This window comes from Notamacropus eugenii, chromosome 1, assembly GCF_028372415.1.
Source record: "Notamacropus eugenii isolate mMacEug1 chromosome 1, mMacEug1.pri_v2, whole genome shotgun sequence".
Classification (NCBI taxonomy): Eukaryota; Metazoa; Chordata; class Mammalia; order Diprotodontia; family Macropodidae; genus Notamacropus; species Notamacropus eugenii.
In genome coordinates this window covers 2737386-2749841 of record NC_092872.1, presented here as the reverse complement: position 1 = coordinate 2749841, position 12456 = coordinate 2737386, and positions in this window count along the sequence as shown.

The window sequence follows — 12456 nt, the reverse complement described above, 5'->3', positions numbered from 1 at the left end:
GAGGTAGGTACTCACAGGTATCATGCCCATTTAACAGATGAGGTATCTTGTCCATGACCATACTGATATCAGGTGTCTAAGGCAAGATTCAGATCCAAGTCTGTAGCCTTTGAAATGCAGTGTCCTATTCATGGTTCAATACTGCCTCTCAATCACGGAACAGAAAACGTTTCTGCTGGAAAAGGCCTTATAACAGAGAACATACATCACAGCTGGAGGGGACATGAAAACCTGGAATATTGGTGGTCAGAGGGAAACTAGAGACCACCTAATCCAACCCATTCATTTTGTAGAGGATTTAGCCAAGTCCTGAAGAGGGACAGGGATAAGGGATGTACTCAGGATCACACAGTGTACCTGCAGCAGGTTTCTTGACCCTTCTCCCTTTCAACACCTTTCTATTTTGTCCTCTGTGCCATCTCTGTACCTCACCTCATAACCCCTCTGTCCCCACTCCAAACACATATCACCAAGTCCACATATTGTCCCCAGAGATGGGGCACTTTCCTAGGTAGAAAGTACTGTTGGGAGACATACTTTAATTGTAGAATTAGTGGTGGGAAAAGGGTTTTGAAGGGAGTAGAAATTCTCTGGCTTCCTCTAGTTGGTAGAAAGAGGACTTGAGGTGACTGTCCATACCAGGTTGGAAGCCTTGGACATAAGAAGCCTTTTTTGCTGCCTCTGGTCCCAAGCTAGGCTGTACGCATTGGTGGCTAGGACCTTCCCTCACATTTCGCCTGGCCTGACATCTCCTCCCTAGGGGTGGCTTCAGTTAATTTGATCCCAAAGTCTCTGGCATGTACAACAAAGTTTTTCCCTTCAGACTGGGAATTCCCTGAGCATGGGGCTGGGTCTGAAGTCTGGGGCTTCTTAAGAACATAGCTGTATTTCCCCTCAGACTTAAGAACTAGGGTATGTTTCCCCCTTAGATTAAAAGCTTCCTGAGGTCAAGGCAATGTCTTTCCTCCAGACCAGAGATTCTCTGAAGGTAAAGGCTGTTTCTCTCCCCAGAACAGGGACTCCCCAAAGGCAAAAATATGATTTTTCTTCCCTCACCCACACAGTTCCAGGCATGGGAGACCTTTGGTGGGTGGTTGCTAGGTCACGGAGCCATCAGAATTCCCTTTTTGACAGGAGCTGGCACTTCCAGAGTTAATCTGGGATTGGGTCCCTGGTGCCAGATGGATGGCTTTCTAATCTGGGTTCTTTCTGACGTCCTGCTATGAATAGGCTGAGGCGAGGGCTGGGGTGCTAGAGAAGGGGGGGCGAGTGTGGGTGCCTCTGCACGTGGCACCATCCTGTTCCCCATGCAGGGCTTCTCCCCATGACAACTGGCCCTAGATGCTGCCCATCACCTGTCCGGCTCAGAAGTGAGACCTGGGTGCCAGTGCTCACTCCTTTGGGCCCAGAAAACTGTCTCAGCATCTCAGGTCTCCTTTTTTCCATCCCTCCTTTCTCCTCAGGGAAAAGAACTCAGGGCAAGGTCTCCCTGTCATTTCTCTGAATGTAGGCTCTCACGTCCTCAGCAACAGAGAGCCCCTTGCTGGGACATTTCTCCTTTATGAAGGTTTACAACCCTGTGAGAGAGGTCATTGAACCATCATCCTGTCCATTTTACAGATGAGAAAAAGACAGTAACTCGTTACATTCATTGCCTTCTCCGTGATCCCTCTTTCCTCCCTGATGCATTTGCTATGGAATGCCACACAGTATTTTCTGTTTTGCCTTATTTCTGAATGAGGTTTGGAGCTACAGGAGGGCAAGAGCAGTGCTATACGTAAACTTCATCCACGTCCCCACTTCAGCCTAGCTCACTATACTTTGAGACATAGCTAGAGACATCATTTCATACATGCCATAGCCCACCCATGCCTTCATGTTGCTCTTGTGCAGGTTCTAGGAGAAACCCTCTGCAGGAAGCCTACCCAATACTCCCATAATGCCTTGTAATATTGTCACCCTTTGGGTGATTGGGAATGCTAATTCTTTGGAGACTTCTGTACGCTATGACTCATGGTAATGAATTTTTTTTTTTAAGTTAAATTAAATTGAATGAATCTACTTGCCTGAGGTTGCCCAGGTAGTACCTTTTGGAACTTGGATTCTAAAGTGGGCCTTCTAATCCCAAAGTCATTGCTTTTCCATATCAGATCTGAGATCCTATCACTTCCCATTGGCTGTTAGTGTTTCAGGGCAAGGGAAAGCAAACCCCGGGAGCTATTTCCCTGCGCTAGCTTAGATGCCAGGAAGCCGTTCCCTGGGCCAGACTTTGCGATTTTGCATGGGCAGAACTCATGTGCTGACCACACTATGGTTATGGAAGATCTCGCTTCTTCCCCTGTCCACAGAACGTGTTCCTGGTACTGTCTTGTCAGAGCCAAACTCTCCAGATTGTTTCCATGGTATGCAGGCTGATACTTGAGTACACACAAACACACAGAAACACTCCACCTTGCAGAACACGCTGGTACCTGTGCGGGAAGTACCATGCTAAGGTGCCCTCGGGAGGATGGGGAAAGTGCTCCCCGAAGCTGGCAAGATCTAGGGTCCTCCCCGCACTCCCTGTCACCCACCTGCTCTCTGGCAGAACACACTGGGGTTGGGCTTGTTGATCGTTGCTGTGGTCACCGTAGAAACTGTTTCCAGGAATGAAAAGGAAATTTACACCTGCATGGTCCTGGAAATCCCTGGTGACACAACTGGGGAAACTGAGGCATCAAAAGGTGGAAATAAATGTCACCAAGGAAGTGGATTAATCCATTAGTGACTAAATAAAAATGAAAAATAGCGATTAAACACTTATTCCCTTCCTCACCCTTTGGAGTCTGAAGACCAGAAACATGCAGATAACGGGAATATTACAACACAGCTTAATTGATTGCTAGGTAATGTGACCCAGAATGAAAGGGGGAGAAGAAACCAGAGAAATGGGAGATCCATGGGGGCCAGAGTAGTCTGGGAAGGCTCCCTGGAGGGAGCAGAGCTTGAAGTATGGCTCAGGTTTGGATTGGCAGGAGATGGGCTGCTTCACATGCCACTAAGAGGAGGCAAGAATCCAGTTCTGGCAGAGGCCTCTGTGAAAAGAGCTCGGGAGGAAAAAAGGGAACTTTTCTGCTTTCTATTTTCTTTCCAACCTTTCTCCTTCCTAGAAATTCCTGTGGTGGGTCTTCATGAAGAAGGGTTCTTGCAATGGTCTCCTTGTAAGTTGTATGTCCTGGGGATTCCTTGAAGTAATTTGATTCATCTATAGGTTTACCAAAAAAGCTGTAGGTAAATGTTTGTAAATAATGATAATGATAATACATGTTTATAAATAATACTAGGGCTGCTAGATGGCACAGTGGATGAAGCACTGGGCCTGGAGACAGGAAGATTCCTCTTCTTGAGTTCAACTCTAATCTAAATTAAATCCAATCTAATCTAACTCTTCTTGAGTTCAATTCAAATCTACTAATCTAGGAAGTCAAGAGACTTTCTAGTTGTGTGACCCTAGGTGAGTCACTTCACCCTGTTTGCCTCAGTTTCTTTACCTGCAAAATGAGCTGGAGAAGGAAATGACAAATCATTCCAGTATCAACAGCAAAATGCAACAATGACATATGAAGCAGCCATTGCCACAGTGACGACCACAGGAGAAAAAGTGGCATCATTAAGGAACAGTGGTGTGGGCAAGCACCAAATACTGCCAGGATGGAAGAGACGTGAAAAAGTTGTCAAAGGCTCTTGGAAAGGCAGCGGAAGATTATATAAACACCCAGCTGGCATGCCTAGTAGAAAGCCTGAATGCCTTGTCTGTCAGTTAAAGGCAACAAAAAAGAAACATGTACAAAGGAATCTGGAAAACAGAAGTCAATTAGAAATTCTAGATTCCCTTACTCAGCAACTGAAGGCAAAAGTCAAAAGGTGAAGGCAACAGCCCAAGTTGGCAGTGAAGAAAGAGAGACAAAATGAACAATTCTACATCAATCTAAAACTTTATGGAAAAATGCAGAGAAGCAAAGAAATATGAGGAGAGAGAGAGAGAGAGAGAGAGAGAGAGAGAGAGGGAGAGAGGGAGAGAGGGAGAGAGGGAGAAAGGGAGAGAGGGAGAGAGGGAGAGAGGGAGAGAGGGAGAGAGGGAGAAAGGGAGACAGAGAGAGCTCCCAATGGAAGAAGATGCCAAAGACTCCTGGTCATCTGTACCGTCCCACGATGTCCGACCCAACAAGAACACAAGTTGGATGGAGAGAGAAATGGAAAGATTGTACGCCACCAATGTAGTGAATGATGGATCGGCTTCATCAAGGGAGGTGATAGAAATGGATGTTTCTTTGTAAAACCGGTAGCATTGACGCTGGATAAGAAGTGCCTTCCAAGTCTTAAGTGCTTCTCATTGGTGCACGGATGACAAGTATGGTCCTTTACTATCTTCCTCTCAGACCCAGATTGGACCCTACCATTTTTATCAGAAAGCATCACCTTAACTACCATCCAAAGATGAGAACACCAGTGGCTCCTCCAAACAGAGGTCAATTAGGTTTTTATGTACTTTATGCAAACCATTTACAGCTTGCATCACTACCAAAAAAAAAAAAAACTCCTGTAAAGCAGGGGTTTCTTACCTTGGGATCCCTAGACCCACAGATTTCAGGGGCCTGTGAATTTGGATGAGAAAAGTAGAATCTTTATTTGACTCAGTTCTGCACTCATGGCTTATTTATGTGCTTCAGATATATAAAATAGATCCAGGTGTTGCCTACTCCACCAAAATGTAAGCTCTTGTAAGCAGGGCTTGTTTCATTCATTGCTATTCGTATCCTTAGCTCCAAGAATAATACTGATGCATAGTAAGCATTTAATAAATGCTTGTTAAAAATACTACAGTACTTGATGTCTGCAAGAGAAACTGCTCTCTATTTGAAACATGACACCAATACAATCATGTCAAGAAAAGCTGATATAAAGTGTGGCATTTTGGGGGGAGAGAGTTTAAGTCAATTATGGTTCTTTCTGTTTAGCCTTCATCCCATTGTCATCTACCCTGAAAAGAAGGGAGCATGGCTTCTAAATTACAGGAGGAGCTATATAAAAGATCACCTTAACCACTTGATGTACTCTGATGGCATCAAGTTATATGAAAGGCATTAGACAGCTCTTCCATCTTGTAGAATATGCTTCCACTGGTGTCCACATCACTTAGGTTTAATAAGAAGAGTGCTTAATAAATGCTGAGAAAGGAGAGATACCAAAGGTTTTGAGCTTGAAACAAATGGACAAAGATGATACTTACAAATATTTTAACCTTGCTTTACTTTCAGCCAATGGCCAACATGGCATCCAGACCAGAAACCATGCTTTCACCCTTTTATCCCTAGAACTTTCAGCCTGGGATCTGCTCTGCTGATTAGCAATTGCCTCAGTTATCTGTTATTTTTAAGACTGGAGACAGCCATTTATTTTTTAACTGGAAAAATTTTTATTGTAGGTGGAACGTGATAGCTGGACATAGTTTGATTATCCCAATTAGATCATTCCAATTTTGTTGGCAAAGCCAACATACATCAGTAACTCATTTTATTTCAGAAACTAACAGACAAGAAACTCCCATATTCCAAATAGATGCTTCAAATTATTCTTGAAAATTCAACAAATAAATTGTACTGTCACTGGAGCATTCGCACAGACAGAATTATTGCCCACATCCATTTAAACTGATCTCCAAAAGAGGTAAAAACATTTAAAATGAACATTGCCATGCCGAATATTCACAACAGAACCAGACCCTGCTGGGGTACGGGGTGTGGGGTGAGGAGAAGAGCTTCCAGACTTGTCCATTAATAACGACTATGTGCCAGGCACTGTTCTAAGCTGTGGGAATACAAAAGAAAGGAAAAGACAATGCCTGCCTTCAAGGAGTTAATGGTCTGTGATAAAGCAACTTCCACCTTCTCTCTAGGCTTCCCAGCCAAGCATCACTAGCAGGCTTGTCCCAATTCACAGCATCATGGTGTTCCTCTCAGTGGGGTGATGAAGATGTTGGCCATTGTTTTGATCAGAGGTCTTGAGTCTTCCACAGATGTTTTTCTTTATAATGTTCACATTGCATGTTGTTCTCCTCTCCTGGTTCTGTTCACGTCATCCTGTGTCAGTGCATACTACTAGCTACTCTCTGGGATTCTCTCTTTTGTTATTACTTCCCATTTCCTTACATTCATACACCATGATTTGTTCAGGCATTCTCCTGTCTAAAAGACCATTGAAGGCACTCCATTAGATTCTTGTTTTTCTCTTTTTCTTTTCTTTATAGGATCATAATATTTTATCTTGGCTTTTCTACCTAGCTCTCATTCTCCTTGTCCTCACTTTGACCTCCAATCCCTTAGTGTTGTACCAGATTTTCACCTGACTCCAACTATCCTCTCCTCCCTTCCCATTCTTGACCCTTTGGTGAACCAGTTCAACTCTACATTACCACATACTCTTGACTCCCTTCCATTCTTGCTAAACCTTAACAATGGTCTATTTCCACCATTCACCATCCACCCACTCTCACAGTGCTGAACAAAACTGGAGAAAATCGTGACCCCATGCTGACTGGGTCTCTATAAATTTACGTTGGATAATCTGAACTAGACCTTCGCTACAGCAAGGCAATTCTTCTACCTATACTTAATTGAATCCATATCACACTACCACTGCAGCTTCCCAAACCTTTCCTTTTCTCCTCAAGTTTTCTCCCATTTGCTCTGCTGAGGACTTTATCTCATGCTTCACCAACTGAATTGCAGCCATTTGCTGAGTTCCCTCTTCTTCCCTCTTCCCCTTCTCACATCCCTCTGACATTATCCCTATCTTCTCCTCCACTGGTGCCTCAAAGGAAGAAGCCTCCCTTTTTTCTTGCTAAAGCCACTCCCTCTAGACGTATGTACCCTCAATTCCATTCCCTTCTGTATTCTTTAGCAAGTTGCTCCCCTTTTGACCCCATCATCCCCATTCTGCCTCCAGTCGTCAATCTTTTCTACCTTCTGACTCCTTCTCTGCCACCTACAAATATGCTCAAATCTTCTGTACCCTTGAAAAAGCACTAGATCCTACCATGCCCATCAGCAGTCAGCTCATCTCTCTCTCCCCCTTCTCAGCTAAACGTGCCTCTCTTCTCACTCTCTCATAAACCCCTCTACCCTCATCATTCACCTGAATGAATTTACCGGAATTCCCCTGCTCTCTCTAAAGTTATGCGTGATCTCTTAATCGCCAATCTCATGACCTTCTCTTGATCTTTTTGGACCACTTTACAGCATTCGACACAGATGATTATTCTCTGGCATACTCCCTCCTAACTGTGTGTGTGTGTGTGTGTGTGTGTGTGTGTGTGTGTGTGTGTGTGTGTGTGAGACACCCTCTCTGGGTTCTCCTCTTACCTGTCAGATAGCACCTTCTCATTGTCTTTGGTTGGATCTTCATTCCTGTCATAACCGTTATCTGTGGGTGTTCTCCAAGGTTCCGTCCTGGGTCTTCTTTCTGTGCTCTGGCTCTTGGTGATCTCAACAGTTCTGGTGGGTTCAGTCATCAGTGCTGTGCATTTGATCTCTTTCCTGAGCAGTATATGTTCAAATCCCCAATTACCTGATGAATATTTTGAGCAGCTTGTTCTGTAGGTCTCATGATATGATTCTTTATCTTTTCTCCTGAATCCTCCCCTATTATTGTGGAAGGTACCACCATCCTCTGACAATCACCCCACCTACAACCTTAGAGGCATCCTCCACTGCTTTCTCTTGCTCCCTCCACATATACAAATCATTTGTCAGATTTTGTTATTTCTTACTCTATAAATGCTTCTCAAATATGTCCTCTTCTTTCTTCTTAGATGTCAGGCCTTCATTACTTCATACCTGGATTATTGGAATAGCCTTCTAATTGGTCCTCCTGCCTTGTTTCTTCCCACTCCAACCAGTCCTCCACTTAGCGGCCCCAATGTTGCTTTCAGTGAGTCTACAGAAGATTATTTTATACCCCAGTGCTCTTATTCAATCCTAAAAAGCCGTTACTTTAGCCACCGCTGAGGTTGTATGCATAAGTGAGATTCTGTTCCCAAGATCACACAGTTAACAGGACAGTCAGGATTCGAACCCAGTGTCTCTGATACTCAATTCCAAGTCCTTTCCACTATACCATGCATCCCACTACACCATACTATAAGACAGAATATCAGAGCTGGAAAAATCCTCAGGGATCATGAGATACAACCCCCTTTATTTTAATGTAGAGGAAAAACAGAACCAAAGAGACCTGTCCAAAGTCACCCAGTAAGCTCTTGGCAGGGTCAGGACTGAAATTTCTAGCTTCCAATCCAGAGTGCTTCCCATTGTCCCTGAAAGCCCAGGCCCTGGTACCACCCTGAAGGTAGAAAAGAATATTCTCTGGGACTATGGTCTAGACGAGTCAGTCTGGAGCTAAGCGGGAGTTCACCCATTACCCCAGCTTGGGGTTAGGGAAACACATATGGACAAGTGGGAGGCTGGAGTGGATTTAAAGAGGGGAGAAGGGTGAGGGAAACCAAGGAAACTGCTGTAGAAAATGTGTGGGAAGGGAGAACTGGGGTTGTGGTGAGGAGACCCCCATTAATAAGGGTGAGAAGTGGTAGTTTTTATCAGGCTGTTATTTACACACTGAGGTCTTCCGCTGTGTCCAGGGAGCAGCCTGTGTCTGGGCAGTGGGCCTCTGGCCAGAGCAAACTTTGCTGGGAATAGTTCCTGCTCTTTGGCCCTCTAGCCATCTCCCAGGACCACCGGAGGCCTTCCCAAGCAGGCTTGTGTAATCACTCATTCATTTATTCATTCAACAAACTTATTGGGCACCGGCTAGATGCTGGGATTGGGGGTGGTACATCACAGGATCATAGATTTTTTTATTGCTAGAAGGGGCCTCAGAAGCTGTCCACAGTGACTCAAACAAACTAAGACACTAAATGATCCTCAATCCTGGGCAGTCTCCTTCTGACAGAGCGGTAGAAAGTGGCTAAAAGATGCCAATGATCACACCTGTTTTAGACTGTCTCTACATATTAACTTGACTGTTGGTACTTTAAAAAGGGACATTCTCTGGTCCAGTGACCAATAAGTAGATATAATCCTGGAAGAAGTGAACTGGACCAGTCTTGAACTTCTCACTATAAATAAACCCAGAAGACAAAACGAAATGGTAATTAAATAGAAGGGTGTTTCTTGGGCTCTTCTTGGAGACAGGGGAAAGGAAATGAACAAACATTTATTATATTTAATTAATTATATTTACTATTCAATAGTAAATATTAATTAATCACCACCTATGTGCCAGGAACTGTGCTACGTACATTACCAATATTATCTCATTTGTCAAATATAAGGGATTCTGTAGAATTGGTTTTATCCTACGTCCATAGTCAATAAGACAAATTATTTCATGGACTGATTAGTCATCTTGAATTGTACTTTTGATGAAATTATGCGAAAAGACCGTTATGAAGAAAGTTACGGTTTCTCCAGCAACATCTGTCGTGGAGGATGAAGAGGTAGACATAGTCTATGAAGGGCTTGGCAAGACTTTTCAAATTACATAAATAGGTACTTTAATACTTGGTGACTTCAGAGCAAAGGTGAACAAGAGGAGAGGATGGCAAAAATGAGGTTGGAAAACATGGTTCAACAACAAGAAACCAGAGAAACTAAAGGCTTGTACACTGTCAGGAACCTCATGCCTATGCATCATGAGTATTTTATTCAGGAAGAAAGCATGAGACACAGGACATGACTGGTACCAAAGAATACCACAAGACTGTCTTTCATCGCATGGGATGTGACTGATCGCTGATGTGGGAGCCATTTCTGAATCAGCTGTCTAGGCACAATCAGATCATCAATGTGTTAGAACAAAGTCCAAATCAATGCCAAATGATAAGGATAAAAACAAGAAGATGTGGCACACAATTGCAGTAACTCCATCCTGATGAATTTAAATAAACTATTAACATTACACACAAATGGGAAATGGATAAAAGAACAGTCATCAATACAAACCGTTAACATTTCCTGAGGAAATGTATCCAACACAAATCAACTGTCCCAATGAGACTGAAAGAAACTGCCTCAACCAGAAAATGTTTGACTTCCTCACCAGCCAGAGAAATATGGCAGAGAAAGGCAACCAGAAGAAATGGAAAGGGCACTAAGGAAAACAAAGATGGACTAGGTCAGATATGAGTAGTGGAGGTCCTTGCTAAAGTCAGTATAATTAGGGAGGGCTAGAAAGAACATTGACCAGATGAAGCATGTCCAGAGGAGTGAGACTGGAAAAATGAGGTGACTAGAGACCAAGGTATATGAGAATCCATTGAAGGAAGTAGGATATTTACCATATAGAAAAATAATTAAAGGTTGTGAAAACCAATCTCCAGACCATTAGACCCATCCAAAAGCAGAAGGGGCTGCCTTGGCAGGTCATCAGTTTCTCATCACAGGAACTGTTAAGACAGAGGCTGGATAATCATTTGTTGGTGATATCGTAGACAGGATTCCTGCTCAGACAGAGACTGAACTAGACTATCTCTGATGCCTTTTCCAGATTCTACTACCCCATGATTCATCTACTTCAACCTCCTAACCCACTGCAGGATTCAGGGCAGCTTTCAAGTGCCCCTAAAGTCACATCCTGTAGGTGACCCCCTGTGGTGTTCCTGGCACCAGTCAGTGTTAACAGCAAGGCACCACCTGCCATGGTCTACCTGCCTCCCACCAGAAATTTTCTACTTTTAGGTGAGGCCAACTCACCAAAAAATGCCTCTCAATCCCTGGGGTTCCCAGGCTGCTCAAGGAGGAACTACAGAAATAACGCTGAACTTGGAATAAGGAGATCTGGGTTCAGGTCTCAGCTCTAACATTCGCCTCCTCTGTGGCCAAAGGGTCCCAAGTGTCTGAGCCTGTTTCATCTTTTGTAGGGAGGACAGCTGTGAGGAGAGCTAACTCATTGTTGCTCTTACTGTAATGTTCATTGTTGTTGTTGGGATGTTCTTATCAGTCATTCCTGGGAACTTAGGAAAAGAGGCCGCAGATCCCAAAGGAAACAGCTGGCCCAGCCAGGGAAGACAAGAGAGAGGCCAGGGAGGTGAGGCATAGACCTGCTGGAGACTGAGCTGTTACTCACCCACCAGGCTGACTGACTCACAGTCACCCAGGTGTTGATGGGCTGGGAACCCAGACAGACAACTGAGGTGGGGGTGAATGAAGGAGAAAAGGGAGAAGGGATTAAGGAACCCTGAGCCAAGCTGGAGTCTCTGGCTCCATCAAAACAGAAGGGAATATAAACATAGCCACCTGAAGGTTTCTGGTTGGGGAAGAGAGAGTCCCATACTCTGAATGGGAATCTGGGAAGGAAAAGGATGGATGCTGGCTAAGTGATTGGGACAGGTCTTGTTCAGGTAAGAGATTCCCTGGGGAAGATAAGGGTATGCTTGGGGGCCTGGGGAACCCTGACCCTGAAAGGAGCTTCCTGAGCTGTCTCCTCTCTTGTCCTAGATTCACAGGCCCAGATCAGGGGGACCGCACTCAGGGCCAGGCAGGAAGAGCCAGCCATGACAATGGTTCCCATCTGACGAAAGTCCACTCAGTTCTAGAGGGCAAAGATCGTTGAAAAAATGAGATTTGAAGTCAGAGAATCTGGGTTCAAATCCTGGCTCTGCCCCTTACTACTTCCAGAGCTTCGTCCAATGCCCAGTGCTTAATGAATATTTATTATTGACTACTTATGGGACCTGGGGCAAATCACTTCCCTATTTCCTCATCCACATAATGGAGAGAATGGACTGGCTGACGTCTAGTCCTTTCCCACTCTAAAGCAACGATCCCATGAATCCCAATGAGAGTGTGATGTAGATACTGGTAAGTCAATAATAATTGATGTGTGTCTCCCAGGCAGCAAGTTCGTCTCAGTGGGATACACTCAGAAATAGGTTTGCACCACCCCTTCCCAGCGCAGACATTCTCTCAATAACCCCAGAACGGAGCCCTAGAAGCCATGGAAATGGGAGGGAAGCCAACACAGAGAATCCACAAAGTGGATCATTGAGATGCAATTGTAAAGAAGGCCATTGTTATCATTAGGTTATCCATTTTGACAGACAAGGAAAAGGAGTCCTAGTTTCTGGCATCTCATCATAAAAATGATATTTCTTTGAAAGATAAGTTGTTTTTTTTCAATAGATGAATCTTATTTTTAACACAGTGAATGTAAACTCTCAAAGTCCAAAGTTAAGCAAAAGAATGGCTGTAACTGCAAGTCTGGCCCTGAACGCTTTGGTGATTTGAAGCACATGGAGGAGTGCCAACGTTGCCCGTTGGGTTTGGTCGCCATTGGAGGTTTTCTTCCTTTTCCTAATTGTCATCACTGTGGCTTGTTCTTTTGGCTCTGCCTTTTCTCTCTGCCTAATTTAATGGGAGCCTC